Source organism: Schistocerca nitens, chromosome 1 (genome assembly GCF_023898315.1).
Source record: "Schistocerca nitens isolate TAMUIC-IGC-003100 chromosome 1, iqSchNite1.1, whole genome shotgun sequence".
Lineage (NCBI taxonomy): Eukaryota > Metazoa > Arthropoda > Insecta > Orthoptera > Acrididae > Schistocerca > Schistocerca nitens.
In genome coordinates, this window is record NC_064614.1 from 622,165,447 (window position 1) to 622,180,004 (window position 14,558).

At 40.3% G+C, this 14,558-nt stretch overlaps 1 protein-coding gene across 1 annotated transcript in view; it reads left to right on the forward strand.

The window, feature by feature from the left end:
- Positions 1 to 14,558, forward strand: part of LOC126257510 (myosin-I heavy chain) — an 829,484-nt gene that overhangs the window by 318,175 nt on the left and 496,751 nt on the right. The gene's annotated exons all lie outside the window — the stretch shown is intronic.

Sequence of the window (14,558 nt, forward strand, 5' to 3'; positions counted from 1 at the left end):
GTATTACCCTCCTGTACCCACCAATTCCATATTCTACTAACAGTCATTGGATCTCGACCAACGCGAGCAGCAACGTCGCGATACGATAAACCGCAATCGCGATATGCTACAATCCGACATTTATCAAATTCGGAAACGTGATGGTACGCATTTCTCCTCCTTACACGAGGCATCACAACGGTGTTTCACCAGGCAACTCCGGTCAACTGCTGTTTGTGTATGAGAAATCGGTTGGAAACTTTCCTCATGTCAGTACGTTGTAGGTGTTGCCACATGCGCCAACCTTGTGTGAATGCTCTGAAAAGCTAATCATTTGCATAACACAGCATCTTCTTCGAGTCGGTTAAATTTCGCGTCTGTAGCACGTCATCTTCGTGGTGTAGCAATTTTAATGGCCAGTAGTGTATATTTAGAAAGAGACAAGACACTAGATTATTTTGTGTATTTTGAAAAATAATGAATGTAAAAATCAGTTTTAAACTAAGGCAACAACAAACCACAAACTGACTTTAAGGTTCGACGGGACACAAGGTTCGACGGGACACACACCTAATTACAGGGTGATTCAGGTGCCCCTAACGATGTCCTTTTCTGGAGCCCGCAATGTTATACTTGGCCTTCAGAAACCACGCTCGAGGTCTTCATATTCTATCGCTCGCTACATCCAAGCTATTACTTCTACAGCAAAAATGAGCAGGACATCTAGTTACATTTTGTACTGTTATACAAAAGGCTTTATTTTTCGGGTTATTCAAGAAAAATGTACAAAAGTGACCGTCAAGCGCATCCTCACACCCACATTCGGCGCTCACCGTTCACGATTTATGCATGTTGTTCATGGCACTCCCTCCTACCACTGCACATCAATTTGCGACTGCACGAATTATTTCCCCCATTCGTTCTTCAAAAATGGTTCAAATGGCTCTAAGCACTATGGGACTTAAAATCTGAGCTCATCAGTCGCCTGGACTTAGAACTACTTAAACCTAACTAACATAAGGATATCACACACATCCATGCCCGTGGCAAAATTCGAACTTGCGACTGCAACATCAGCTCGGTTCCTGACTGAAGCGCCTAGAACTGCTCGGCCGCAACTGCCGGCCCCATTCGTTCTCTTTTGGACTTTACTGACTGGCCTTTTACGCCACCGGCTTAGTAGAGCATTTACAAACTGTAAAACTGGCTTTAGTGTAACCTAACAATTTTGTGAATTTTAACAACGTAGAATAAACAATTACATTGTTTTACTCGTCAAGCCTTGTGACTACGAAAATGCTGTGCTTGTAAGAGTAAAGTTTGGATCGAACTGTCAACTAATTAGTTTTGACGTAACGTTTACAAAAGTCGTTTTTCTTTCACTCCCATTACGGGCACGTTTAAAATAATAATAATAATAATAATAATAATAATAATAATAAAGTCGAAACAATAATAAAAACTATCAACACAATCATACACAACAAAATAAACGAAAACACAACTATGGAAGAGTTACAACTACTGGTTTATATAGGAGCACTCACGACACTAAATATACACACTAGGCAGAGATCAGAACCAACCAACACACAGAAGAAACCCACAAAACCAGCATGGCAACATAGGCTACAGATCAGTAGAAAGGACATCGGACAGCTAACACAATTTATAAGAAATGAAATGTCAGAAAAAAAAAACGAAAAACGTTAGGTAAAATCTCACAACAAGAAGCGATAGAGCAATTAGATGAAAAGAAGCAGAAATTACAAGCATTGACCAAACGACTTAGAAGATACAAAAAAAGTGAAAATAGAAGGAAACAAAACCAAACATTCAACACAAACCGATAGAAATTTTACCAGACAATAGATAACACACACATTAAAATAGACAATCCACCAAACATAACAGACATGGAACACTTCTGGAGCAACATATGGTCAAACCCGGTGCAACATAACAGGCATGCACGGTGGATACAAGCAGAAACAGACACATACAAGATGATACCACAAATGCCTGAAGTGATAATTTTGCAACATGAAGTCACCCAAGCAATTAATTCTACTCACAATTGGAAAGCCCCTGGAAAAGATAAAATAGCAAATTTCTGGCTAAAGAAGTTCACCTCAACACATTCACATCTAACTAAATTATTTAACAGTTACATTGCAGACCCATACACATTCCCCGATACACTTACACATGGAATAACTTATCTGAAACCTGAAGATCAAGTAGACACAGCAAACCCAGCTAAATATCGCCCCATAACATGCCTACCAACAATATACAAAATATTAACTTCAGTCATTTCACAGAAATTAATGATACATACAACACAGAACAAAATTATAAATGAAGAACAAAAAGGCTGTTGCAAAGGAGCACGAGGATGTAAAGAGCAACGGATAATAGATGCAGAGGTGACATATCAAGCTAAAACTAAGCAAAGGTCACTGCACTACGCATACATTGATTACCAAAAAGCTTTTGATTGTGTACCCCACTCATGGTTACTACAAATATTGGAAATATACAAAGTAGATCCTAATTTGATACAGTTCCTAAACATAGTAATGAAAAATTGGAAAACCACACTTAATATCCAAACAAATTCAAATAATATCACATGACAGCCAATACAGATTAAGCGTGGAATATACCAAGGAGACTCATTAAGTCCTTTCTGGTTAGGCCTTACTCTGAACCCACTATCCAACATGCTAAATAATACAAATTATGGATAGAATATTACTGGAACATACCAACACAAAATCACACATTTGCTATACATGGATGATCTAAAACTACTGGAAGCAACAAATCAACAACTCAACCAGTTACTAAAGATAACAGAAGTATTCAGCAATGATATAAATATGGCTTTTGGAACAGACAAATGTAAGAAAAATAGCATTGTCAAGGGCAAACACACTAAACAAGAAGATTACATATTGGATAACCACAGCGACTGCATAGAAGCGATGGAAAAAACAGATGCCTATAAATATCTAGGATACAGACAAAAAATAGGAATAGATAATACAAATATTAAAGAAGAACTAAGAGAAAAATATAGACAAAGACTAACAAAAATACTGAAAACAGAATTGACAGCAAGAAACAAGACAAAAGCTGTAAATACTTATGCTATACCAATATTGACCTACTCATTTGGAGTAGTGAAATGGAGTAACACAGACCTAGAAGTACTCAATACACTTACACGATCACAATGCCACAAATATAGAATACATCACATACATTCAGCAACAGAAAGATTCACATTAAGCAGAAAGGAAGGAGGAAGGGGAGTTATCGATATAAAAAACCTACATTATAGACAGGTAGACAATTTAAGAAAATTCTTTCTAGAACGAGCAGAAACTAGCAAAATACACAAAGCAATCACTCATATAAAAACATCGGCTACACCACTGCAATTTCATAACCACTTCTACAATCCTTAGATCACATAACATCAACAGATACGAAGAAAGTAAATTGGAAAAAGAAAACACTACATGGCAAGCACCCGTATCATCTAACACAGCCACACATCGATCAAGACGCATCCAACACATGGCTAAGAAAAGGCAATATATACAGTGAGAAGGAAGGATTCATGATTGCAATACAGGATCAAACAATAAACACCAGATATTACAGCAAGCATATTATTAAAGATCCCAATACCACAACAGATAAATGCAGACTTTGCAAACAACAAATAGAAACAGTAGATCACATCACAAGCGGATGTACAATACTAGCAAATACAGAATACCCCAGAAGACATGACAATGTAGCAAAAATAATACATCAACAGCTTGCCTTACAACATAAACTTATAAAACAACACGTTCCCACATACAAGTATGCACCACAAAATGTACTGGAGAATGATGAATACAAATTATACTGGAACAGAACCATTATAACAGATAAAACAACACCACATAACAAACCTGACATCATACTCACCAATAAAAAGAAGAAATTAACACAACTAATCGAAATATCCATACCCAATACAACAAATATACAAAAGAAAACAGGAGAAAAAATTGAAAAATACATCCAACTGGCTGAGGAAGTCAAGGACATGTGACATCAGGATAAAGTTGACATTATACCAATTATACTATCAACTACAGGAGTCATACCACACAATATCCACCAGTACATCAATGCAATACAGCTACATCCAAACTTATATATACAACTACAGAAATCTGTAATTATTGATACATGTTCAATTACCCGAAAGTTCCTAAATGCAATATAACATATACCGTACAGTTAAAAGGAAGTGACGCTTGATCAAGGTCCGCGTCACTTTCCATTTTTAACCAGACTTAACGTCTGAGAAAGTAAAGAAATAATAATAATAATGAAGTAGCCGATTGTGCTGCTGGCGTAATAGCCCGATCAGTACAGACCAAACGTGGTCAAATATCGGGAACAATTCTGCAGTCCGAAATTATTGTACGTTGGTAAGAGGGAGAGCCACGAACAAATACTAGAACTACTGACTTGTGGAGGATGAGTGTGGGGGTGGAGGTGCGTTTGAAGATCACTTTTGGATGTTTTTTCTTGACTAACCCGAAAACTACGGCGTCTACCGAAAACGTATCCCAGTACAAAATGCTTTAAATTTTCTACGGAAAGGTCCTCTTCCTTTTTTCTACAAGACTGATAGATTGCGCGTAGCGCGCGAGAGAATATGAAAACATCGCGCGTGGTTTTTGAAGGCTTGGTGTAACATTGCGGGTTACATAAAACGACATCGGTAGGGGCACCTGAATCACCCTGTACATATTTCGCAAGCGAAGTACAATACAGGCTGCTGTTCCATTTCTATGCCGAGCGATAGTAAATTGTCTTCAAGCCTCTGTACGCGTCTTAATATCTCTAGTCTTTTTCTCAAAATAAGCGAGATATTCAATGGTACCAACAGAATCGACGCATAGTCTTCGTCGAATTCATGTTCTCTAAATTTACACAGCAGGATTTCTGGAAATTGCAAGACCATTTCAACAAAAAGAAGTATCTCATTTTGAAGAGAGCTATTATTTATTACACTAAAGCGGGCCCGGGTTCGATTCCAGACCGTGTTGGAGATTTTCTCCGCTCGAGGACTGGGTGTTGTGTTGTCCTCATCATTTCATTCTCATCACCGGCACGCAAGTCGCCCAATGCGGCGTCGACTACAACTTCCCCGGATGGGGCCGCCCGGCCAGCAATGCCATACGCTCATTTCATTCAATTTTTTGTCCATATTTTTCTGCATTTCCTTACGGTGATCAAAGAGAATACTTTCCTGAAGTCAACAACGTCGTCAGCGAACAAGCTACGAGTGCTGCAGGCACACATCGTTGATGTGTAGTGAGAACTTTCAAGGTCCTATTACGCTTTGTGGTCACAGCTGATGTCGTTGTCCAGTATAAGGTACTGGGTTATATTCATAAAAAAATCATTTCAGACTTTGCTGCGTCAGATCATCCCGAATTTGTCACTCGCCTGAAAGTTAAGTTTTCTCGACCCCTTGCCGAGGATGGAATTTCCAGAATATCATTTTCCGATGTTTCTCACCATAACACCGGAGTTGAACTCGTAATGACACTACAAACATATAAAGTAAAACATAAAACTACAAACATATAAAGTAAATAAAACCTTCCGTCTAAGAAACTGCGATGACTGTTCTGCCTGTTTTTATTTATTAGTTTCTTAAGTAACCATCTCCTTTGTGTGTATTGCTGTCGCGTATAATTAGTACCACTGCAATAAACTAAAGCACTGAATAGCTACAAGTTGCAGTGAGTGCGGTAACAGAAAAACTAGTCCCATTTGTGCACAGAAATAGGACATAGGATCAAATATTATATTGAGGGTTATAATAAAGGTAAAAACAGACATCAAAAAGTGCACCAAGTAAGAGCGTGAATTTTTCCCATGTGTAACCAGTAACGATGATGATGATTTACCGCTATGGTGACATCATATAGCTGTCATCTAAATTACTGTTCTTCGAGAGGTACTTGGTACGTATAGTAGCTCAGCTTGAATGGTGGCAGCGCACCAGCTATGACAAAGAAGATGTAACGACAAATATGATATTTTTCGCTGCGACGAGATGTTTTCACGAAATTTGAATCAGCAACTTTCTTCTTCGAAAGTGAAAATATTTTGTTGGCGTCTACCTACAAAGATCGAAATGATCCTTGTAATAAAATAAGAGAAATCAAAGCTCACACGGAAAGATGTAAGTGTTCGAATTTCCCGAGCACTGTTCCAGGGTGGAACAATAGAGAAATAGCTTGAAGGCTCTCTTCCAGGTACTTAATTCTGAATGCAGAGTTGCATGTAGATGTAGATGATTTCTCATAACGTTACCATTTGAGTGCTCTCAATGAAATCGTGACTACGTCTTTTCAATGAATGTGAGTTTTCTGCTACTAAATGAACGTAAGGTTGTATTTCTCCTGTAGCTCCGACGACCATGCCCAAAGACTCCAAATGAAAATCATTTAATCAATACTTTTTTTATTTAGGACCCACAAAAATTAATGTGTTTAAAATTAGGTAATTTCAGTAACAACATTATAAAAACTGAACTGAAAACACAGTTACGTGAACACATAAGTGTTATAGATGTGTTTCGTAATCGTCGTAACATGTCGGACAAGAAGCACTGAGAAAGTAAAAGAAGAGAGTCATAAACAACGACAGTGCCCAGTAAATAGGGCCCAAGCGTGCCAGTGTGTCGGCATTGTGATTGAAACAAGTCGAGGAATCGATACTGTGGATGATGAGTCACGGAAAAGGCCCCATTCCGTCCCTACACTGACTGCCTGCTGATCAGTCACTAAGAATCGATATATCGAAAGGTTTTGTTCGTGACGAAAAAAAGCCTACCTTGTGCGTACCATTAACGCAGTAAAAAAATGTAAAACATGAACTAATTCACCTGCTGATAACTGCATGACTTTCTAAATACGCATTATATCGAATAAAAGAGTAGCGAAGAACATCGTTTTAGTTATCCATTAGCAGTCGGTCGGAGACTTTACAAAGGAATCCGTATTGAACGAAGTAATGATGAAAGAAACTATTTTAAATAAGATATGTGTATTTTTGTTAGTCCTCGGTTCAGATACAGGCTGATTATTTTCGGAACTTCGGAATGCTGAAATAAAGAATAAAAAGTGCAAATATCGATTGAGTCGTGTGGAAACAATATTAACTGTGTAACGTCTTGTTATCCTTGAAAAGATGGCAATCCAAAGAACTCTAAAAAGCGCTGATTTCCGCATGTAGTCTCCACAGAAAGAAGAGAGAAAAATTACTTTTTTATGGCATTTAAATATTTTATTACGTGAGTATAGATTTCATCGAAATTAACACGTTTTAGAAATTCTGTAATACATCCATCCTGTCTTCTGTCTCTAACAGTTGTGCGCACTTGTTCCAGTCTTAGAATTAGCCACAGTTTAACATGAAAAGACACAATCTAAGATATGGTAAATGTATGTTCGTTAGCTTCATATAATGTCTTGTGATGTATAAACGTGCGCATTTTTGAGGAGATACGAATTGTAACAACAGTTAAAAAATTACGATTTTATATCTAAACTTCGCAGAGTGGCGTTGATTCTTTGGTCTTTTTTTCGCTTTACTGTCAACGTAAGCGAATGGACCAGGATCTGGAATGAAATTTCTAGTCAAAAGCGTTAAATGGTATGCCGTTAAATGGTATGCCGCTTCTTGGTGAGCCAACAAACAGCTGTAGCCTAAAGAACAGTCTGCCGCGTATCAATGTGTGGCTGGCGTCACATTATTGTATAATAGAGCTTTGTCAAACAGAATATTTGTGCTGTCTTTGTGGAAAGTTTGTCAATTTCCTTGTAATTTTTTTTAGGTTCGCGTGTAAAAGCCAGCACTTAATATTGTGGGAACGAAGATGCTGCTCCCATGTCTCAGCGAACTGATTAAATTGACAGTGATATTTAAAAGAGCGAAATGATCGCAGTGCCTGATATCGAAATGTACTTCAGTATATAAATGAAAATGAGAACGAAGTCTTATTTCGAGTTATTGATATCAGACACTGGAAAAGTCATTCCCAGGGCGTTTGCTTAAATAATTCTTCAAGTGTATGTTAGTATAGCACATTTCATTTAGAAGACGAATCTACTTAACTACGTCACGGAAAGTCTGTGACAAAGTTAATTTTCCTGAGGCGTCAATGAACGGTTAATTTGGTGATGTAGAGAAATGTGGGGGGCTTAAGAATTTTAGAGGGAAGCCAAGTCTTGAGTACAATAAACAGGTCCAGATGAATGTAGGGTGAAGTCATACTGCGGATACAAAAAGACTTGACAAAATAGACTAGTGTGTAAAGCTGCATCAAACACTTCTGACGACTTCAGCCATGACAATAAAGGTCAGATAAAAATAAAGAATCAATCTGTAATATATTCTACAGCTGCAGTGAAAGGAAGAACGAGTTTGGCATAGAGTTCGTGGTACATTAACAACTTAAACATTTAGTAATTGGATTTACGTCTTTTAGCCCAAGATTATCAACACTCAGGATAAAGGAGAAATTTTTTAATTATTCTATAATTAATACTCAAGCACCAACGGAAATATCAGAGGAAGAAGAGAAAGAAATATTCTATGAAATTTTAGAAAGAACATACGACGGTTGTCCAGGTCACGACGTTAAAATAGTAGCTGTTGACCTAACTGTTCAAGTCTTTAGACCAACAATTAGACTCCACAGCAAAGGTATCAGAAGCAGCGCTAACGAAACAAGACATATATTTTTGCAGCATCTAGAAATATGATGGTGGATTCAACACTATGCCCACGTGAAGATATGCACAAAGGAAAATGGACATCGCCAAATGGAAACATAATAAATCAAATTGACGATGTGCTGATAGATGCAAGGCACAAATCAAATTTATTGGATGTGAGGTTTTAGAGGGCCAAAAATAGATTCTGGTTATTTTCTGTTCTGGGCTAGAATCTCCAATCCAGTGCAAGGAACACTACCGATTATGCCTAAATTGGTATAGCAGCGTTAGAGTCAACTGAAATTAGAGAATAGTACCAGGAGAGGGTAACGCAGATAATCTGAAATGCTGGAGAATCCAATAACATCGAATAGCAGTGGGAAATAATTAGAGACGCAATGGAGACATCAGAAAACGAAGGGTTCGCTGCTGAATGCGAAATGGTAACAGAAAAGAGAGTAAGGCATATAAGAGAGCACTAAACACAGTGCACAAGCAGGTAATCTGCCAGGAAGTTTCAGGATGGTAGAAGGTTATAAAGAAAACGGAGGATTGAAAAAGAGAACCCACCAAAGGAGAAATAGAGAGTAGATAAAAGCATTGAAGAAATAGGGCTTCTGAGGAATAAGGACGAGGCAAGGAAGTTCTACAGAGAAGTAAATGCAGCACGGAAACCCTTCAATGGTGAAATAAATCTGATAAAAGATTAAGTGATGGGAAAGAGATACGTGAAAGATGGCACCAGCACTTTGACAAATTGCTCAATCTCCAGAGCCAGCCGCTGTGACCGAGCGGTTCTACGCTATTCAGTCCGGAACCGCACTGCTGCTATGGTCACAGGTTCAAATCCTGCCTCGGGCATGAATGTGTGTGATGTCCTTAGGTTAGTTATGTTCAAGTAGTTCTACTTCTAGGGGACTGATGACCTGAGACGTTAAGTCCCATAGTGCTTAGAGCCGTTTGAACCAGTCTCCAGAATAACAACATGAGGAGAGCCAACAGAGGTACACAGACACAATGACCCTGCTAGCAAAGGTCCACCTAACCTAGAAGAAATAAGAGCTGCAATGTAGAAACAGTAAAACAGCAGACAGCAGGAACAGACTGTATCCCGGCAGAGCTGCTTAAGCAAGGAGACAGTGAACTTGAATGGGTCTTCCTAAAGATGGCTACTTTAGTATGGGAATAGGAGAAACGGTGTCTGCAATGGAAAGGAGTGATAATATGCCCCATATACAAGAAGGGAGATCAGTTAGAATGTGATACCTATAGGGGGATCACATTGCTTAACGTGGGGTATAACCTTTCTCTAATACACTATTCGATACTCTGCTCCCAATAATTCAGAGAGAGACCAGGGCATGTAAACGTGGATTCCTACCAGGAAAATCAACTGTAGATCAGATCTATACTCTAAAGCAAATGCTAGAGAAGACGATCCAATTCGAGATTGGCACGCATCACCGTTTTATAGACTTTAAAGCAGCACATGATAACATAGATGGACAGCAATTATATCGTGTCCTGGTAACATTAATGAGAAAGAGAATGAGTGAGACACGAACTAGCATAAGAGCGGGAAGAATGATGTCTGATACATTAAACACCGAAAATGGGGTACGGCAAGGACACGCACTGCCTTCCCTCCTCCTTAATGCAATCCTGAAGAACGTAACGAGAGACGCAAACCTTTTCAGGAGGGTGACGATCTTCCGCAAATCGGAATGCGGATGACGTTCATATAGTGGCAAGAACGCGAAAGGCAATGGAAGATACTTTAAGCGCACTTGAATTGGCTAGCAGGAATATGGGATTAAACACCAACCAGCAGAAAACAAAATACTTGGCTGCCGGAAAAGCACACGAGACAACATGCTGACCCTGGTAACTGTGGGAAACTATACCTTTGAGAGAGTTAAGTTGTTCGGGTATCTAGATTCGAAAGCCACCTACTCAAACGACACTTCTTATGAAATCAAACAGAGACTAGCAACAGCAAACAGAGACTTATCATCAAGGCTCCTGGCCCATACGACGAAGTTACTCATCTACAAAACACTTGTAAGATCAGTGTTCACATATGCCTCCGAAACTTGGACCCTAACAGCAAAAGACATCGCAATGCCGAACTCATTTTAAAGAAAGATTCTTCGAATTACACTACTGGCCATTAAAATTGCTACACCACGAAGATGACGTGCTACAGACGCGAAATTTAACCGGCAGGAAGACGATGCTGTGATATGCAAATGATTAGCTTTTCAGAGCATTCACACGAGGTTGGCACCGGTGGCGACACCTACAACGTGCTGACATGAGGAAAGTTTCCAACCGATTTCTCATACACAAACAGCAGTTGGCCGGCGTTCCTGGTGAAACGTTGTTGTGATGCCTCGTGTAAGGAGGAGAAAGGCGTACCATCACGTTTCCGACTTGATAAAGGTCGAATTGTACCCTATCGCGATTGCGGTTTATCGTATCGCGACATTGCAGCTCGCGTTGGTCGAGATCCAATGACTGTTAGTAGAATATGGAATTGGTGGGTACAGGAGGGTAATACGGAACGCCGTGCTGGATCCCAACGGCCTCGTATCTCTAGCAGTCGAGATGACAGGCATCTTATCCGCATGGCTGTAACGGATCGTGCAGCCACGTCTCGATCCCTGAGTAAACAGATGGGGACGTTTGCAAGACAACAACCATTTGCACGAACAGTTCGACGACGTTTGCAGCAGCATGGACTATCAGCTAGGAGACCATGGCTGCGGTTACCCTTGACGCTGCATCACAGACAGGAGCGCCTGCGATGGTGTACTCAACGACGAATCTGGGTGCACGAGTGGCAAAACGTCATTTTTTCGGATGAATCCAGGTTCTGTTTACAGCATCATGATGGTCGCATCCGTGTTTGGCGACATCGCGGTGTACGCACATTGGAAGCGTATATTCGTCATCGCCATACTGGCGTATCACCCGGTGTGATGGTATGAGGTGCCATTGGTTACACGTCTCTGTCACCTCTTGTTCGCATTGACGGCACTTTGAACAGTGGACGTTACATTTCAGGTATGTTACGACCCGTGGCTCTACCCTACCCTTTAGATCCCTGCTAAACCCTACATTTCAGCAGGATAATGTACGACCGCATTTTGCAGATCCTGTACGGGCCTTTCTGGATACAGAAAATGTTCGACTGCTGCCCTGGCCAGCACATTCTGCAGATCTCTCTCCAATTGACAACGTCTGGTCAATGGTGGCCGAGCAACTGACTCGTCACAATACGCCAGTCAATACTCGTGATGAACTGTGGTATCGTGTTGAAGCTGCATGGGCAGCTGTACCTGTACACGCCATCCAAGCTCTGTTTGACTCAATGCCCAGGCGTATCAAGGCTGTTATTACGGCCAGAGGTGGTTGTTCTGGGTACTGATTTCTCAGGATCTATGCACCCAAATTCCGTGAAAATGTAATCACATGTCAGTTCTAGTATAATATATTTGTCCAATGAATACCCGTTTCTCATCTGCATTTCTTCTTGGTGTAGCAATTTTAATGGCCATTAGTGTATTATCGGTCGAATTTGTGAAAGAGGAAGGTGGAGGAAAAAATACAATCATGAGTTGTACAACATTTATAAAGGCCCGCCTATCAGAAATATAGTGAAATCTCCAGATAGAGGTGGTCCGGGAATGTAGCACGGATGAGTGACGCGGAAGTCTCCATGAAGTATTAAGAGGAAATCCAGGAGGACACAGACGGCGTTGTCGCTCGAAAATCAGCTGGGAGGTTGGAGTCGTCAGGATTTTCGGAAAATGGGTTACAGCAATTAGAGAGTTGTAGCAACGGACAGAAATAAATTGCGGAAAATTGTTGAAGAGGCCAAGGCTCATAATGAGCACTAGAGCCGGAAAAGAAGAATAATAATCTGACAATTGAGTATCTGTTGTTGTTGCGAAAGATTTCAGTTAATGCAATTTCATCGAGGAGGCCTTTCAACGCCCGTGCCGGCTGAGTGACGGTGTCTGTGGAAGCGAATCCCCTTCTTAACCCAGGTAGCGCCAGAGGCGTGGTCATCGTGACGGCAGCAGGGCGGCTTAAATTGGGGCCGGCCTCTGCGGGGGATGTCGGATGCCGGCGGTTAATTGCGAGCGTCGCAGCACGGCGCCCGGCCTATCTGCACCTCACACTGCCCTTCGCCCGACGCCAGTACGGATTAGCGGGGGCGGAGTGGTGGGATGGCTGGCGTCGGAGGCACAGACGTATCGACTAAACTGACGACACAGGCCGCTACGCAAGTCTCGCCCAAACTCTGTGTGACGGCCTATACGTGCTGGCCACGATGGGAAGACTATTCGTGCTGGTGCGGCCGCTAGCACGGAAAATAGGCGCATATCGGGGTACGAACTGCGTAAGGGTGTCTTACGTCGTTAGAAAAGGCATACAAGACTCAGACATTAAGATATAGACACTTATTGAGTAGTTTTATCTTCCTTTTTTTAAGAGTTCACTATTTTTTAAGCATTCTTTTCCCATCCTGAATTCTGTAGCGTAGTCATCAGATTTGTGTTCACGAATTAGTGCCCTAAATTTTGTTCTGCCTTGTATAATTTTTTCATGAATGCCAATGTCTTTTAGGTCTTTAGCAACTTACGTCAGTCACTTGTTGAGGATTTTCATCGATAAGATCAAGTTTTGAATTTCCCTTACGGACTTGTTATTGTCCATTCCGTATAGTCGAACGCAAATGCTAGAGTTTGAAGGTTGTATCAGTTTAATGGACGCTATAAAAATGCTTGGAAGTCACTGGTTATGTGATGTCAGCTTTGTTTAATGATGTATTTCGACTTATATATCATCAAATCAGTCGAGGTTAAAGTGAACACGTCATACATAGATATGGAGTCAAATATCTTATCCATAAGAAAATGTCAGCACTGTTACAAATACTAGAGAATGAAGCCGAATTCCATTTGTGAGATTTTCATTATTATTATGTTTTACGTGTCCTCTAATATTTTGTGCATAAAGATTATGCGTGTTACCAACACGGAAAAAAACTTGTTTTGTACACGTGCGTAATCAAGTTGTTGCTGGTGAAATGCTGGCTATTACGATTACCGAAACTACTTGAAGTTACACGATGACGGCCGGTATAAGTTTCCAGTTGCTGTCAGTGTTAGGTAGCAGACAGACTGCGTGTGGTAAAGCTGCAGTAGCTATTTGTGTATCCAGTTTCCTATTGTGGTTTAATTTTTATCACGTTTTATAATGAATGAAAGTCACTACATTCGTCTCGTGGTTTTTTTTCCGTTTGGTCATTGCCTTCGGACGCCTGACACTCCCAGTTTCGCCGCAACTAACGATCAGGAGAAAGAAAACTGGCATTCTACGGATCGCAGCGTGGAATGTCAGATCCCTTAATCGGGCAGGTAGGTTGGAAAATTTAAAAAGGGAAATGTATAGGTTAAAGTTAGATATAGTGGGAATTAGTGAAGTTCGGTGGCAGGAGGAACAAGACTTTTGGTCAGGTGATTACAGGGTTATAAATACAAAATCAAATAAGGGTAATGCAGGAGTAGGTTTAATAATGAATAAAAAAATAGGAGTGCGGGTTAGCTACTACAAACAGCATAGTGAACGCATTATTGTGGCCAAGATAGACACAAAGCCCATGCCTACTACAGTAGTACAAGTTTATACGCCAACTAGCTCTGCAGATGATGAAGAAATTGATGAAATGTATGACGAGATAAAAGAAATTATTCA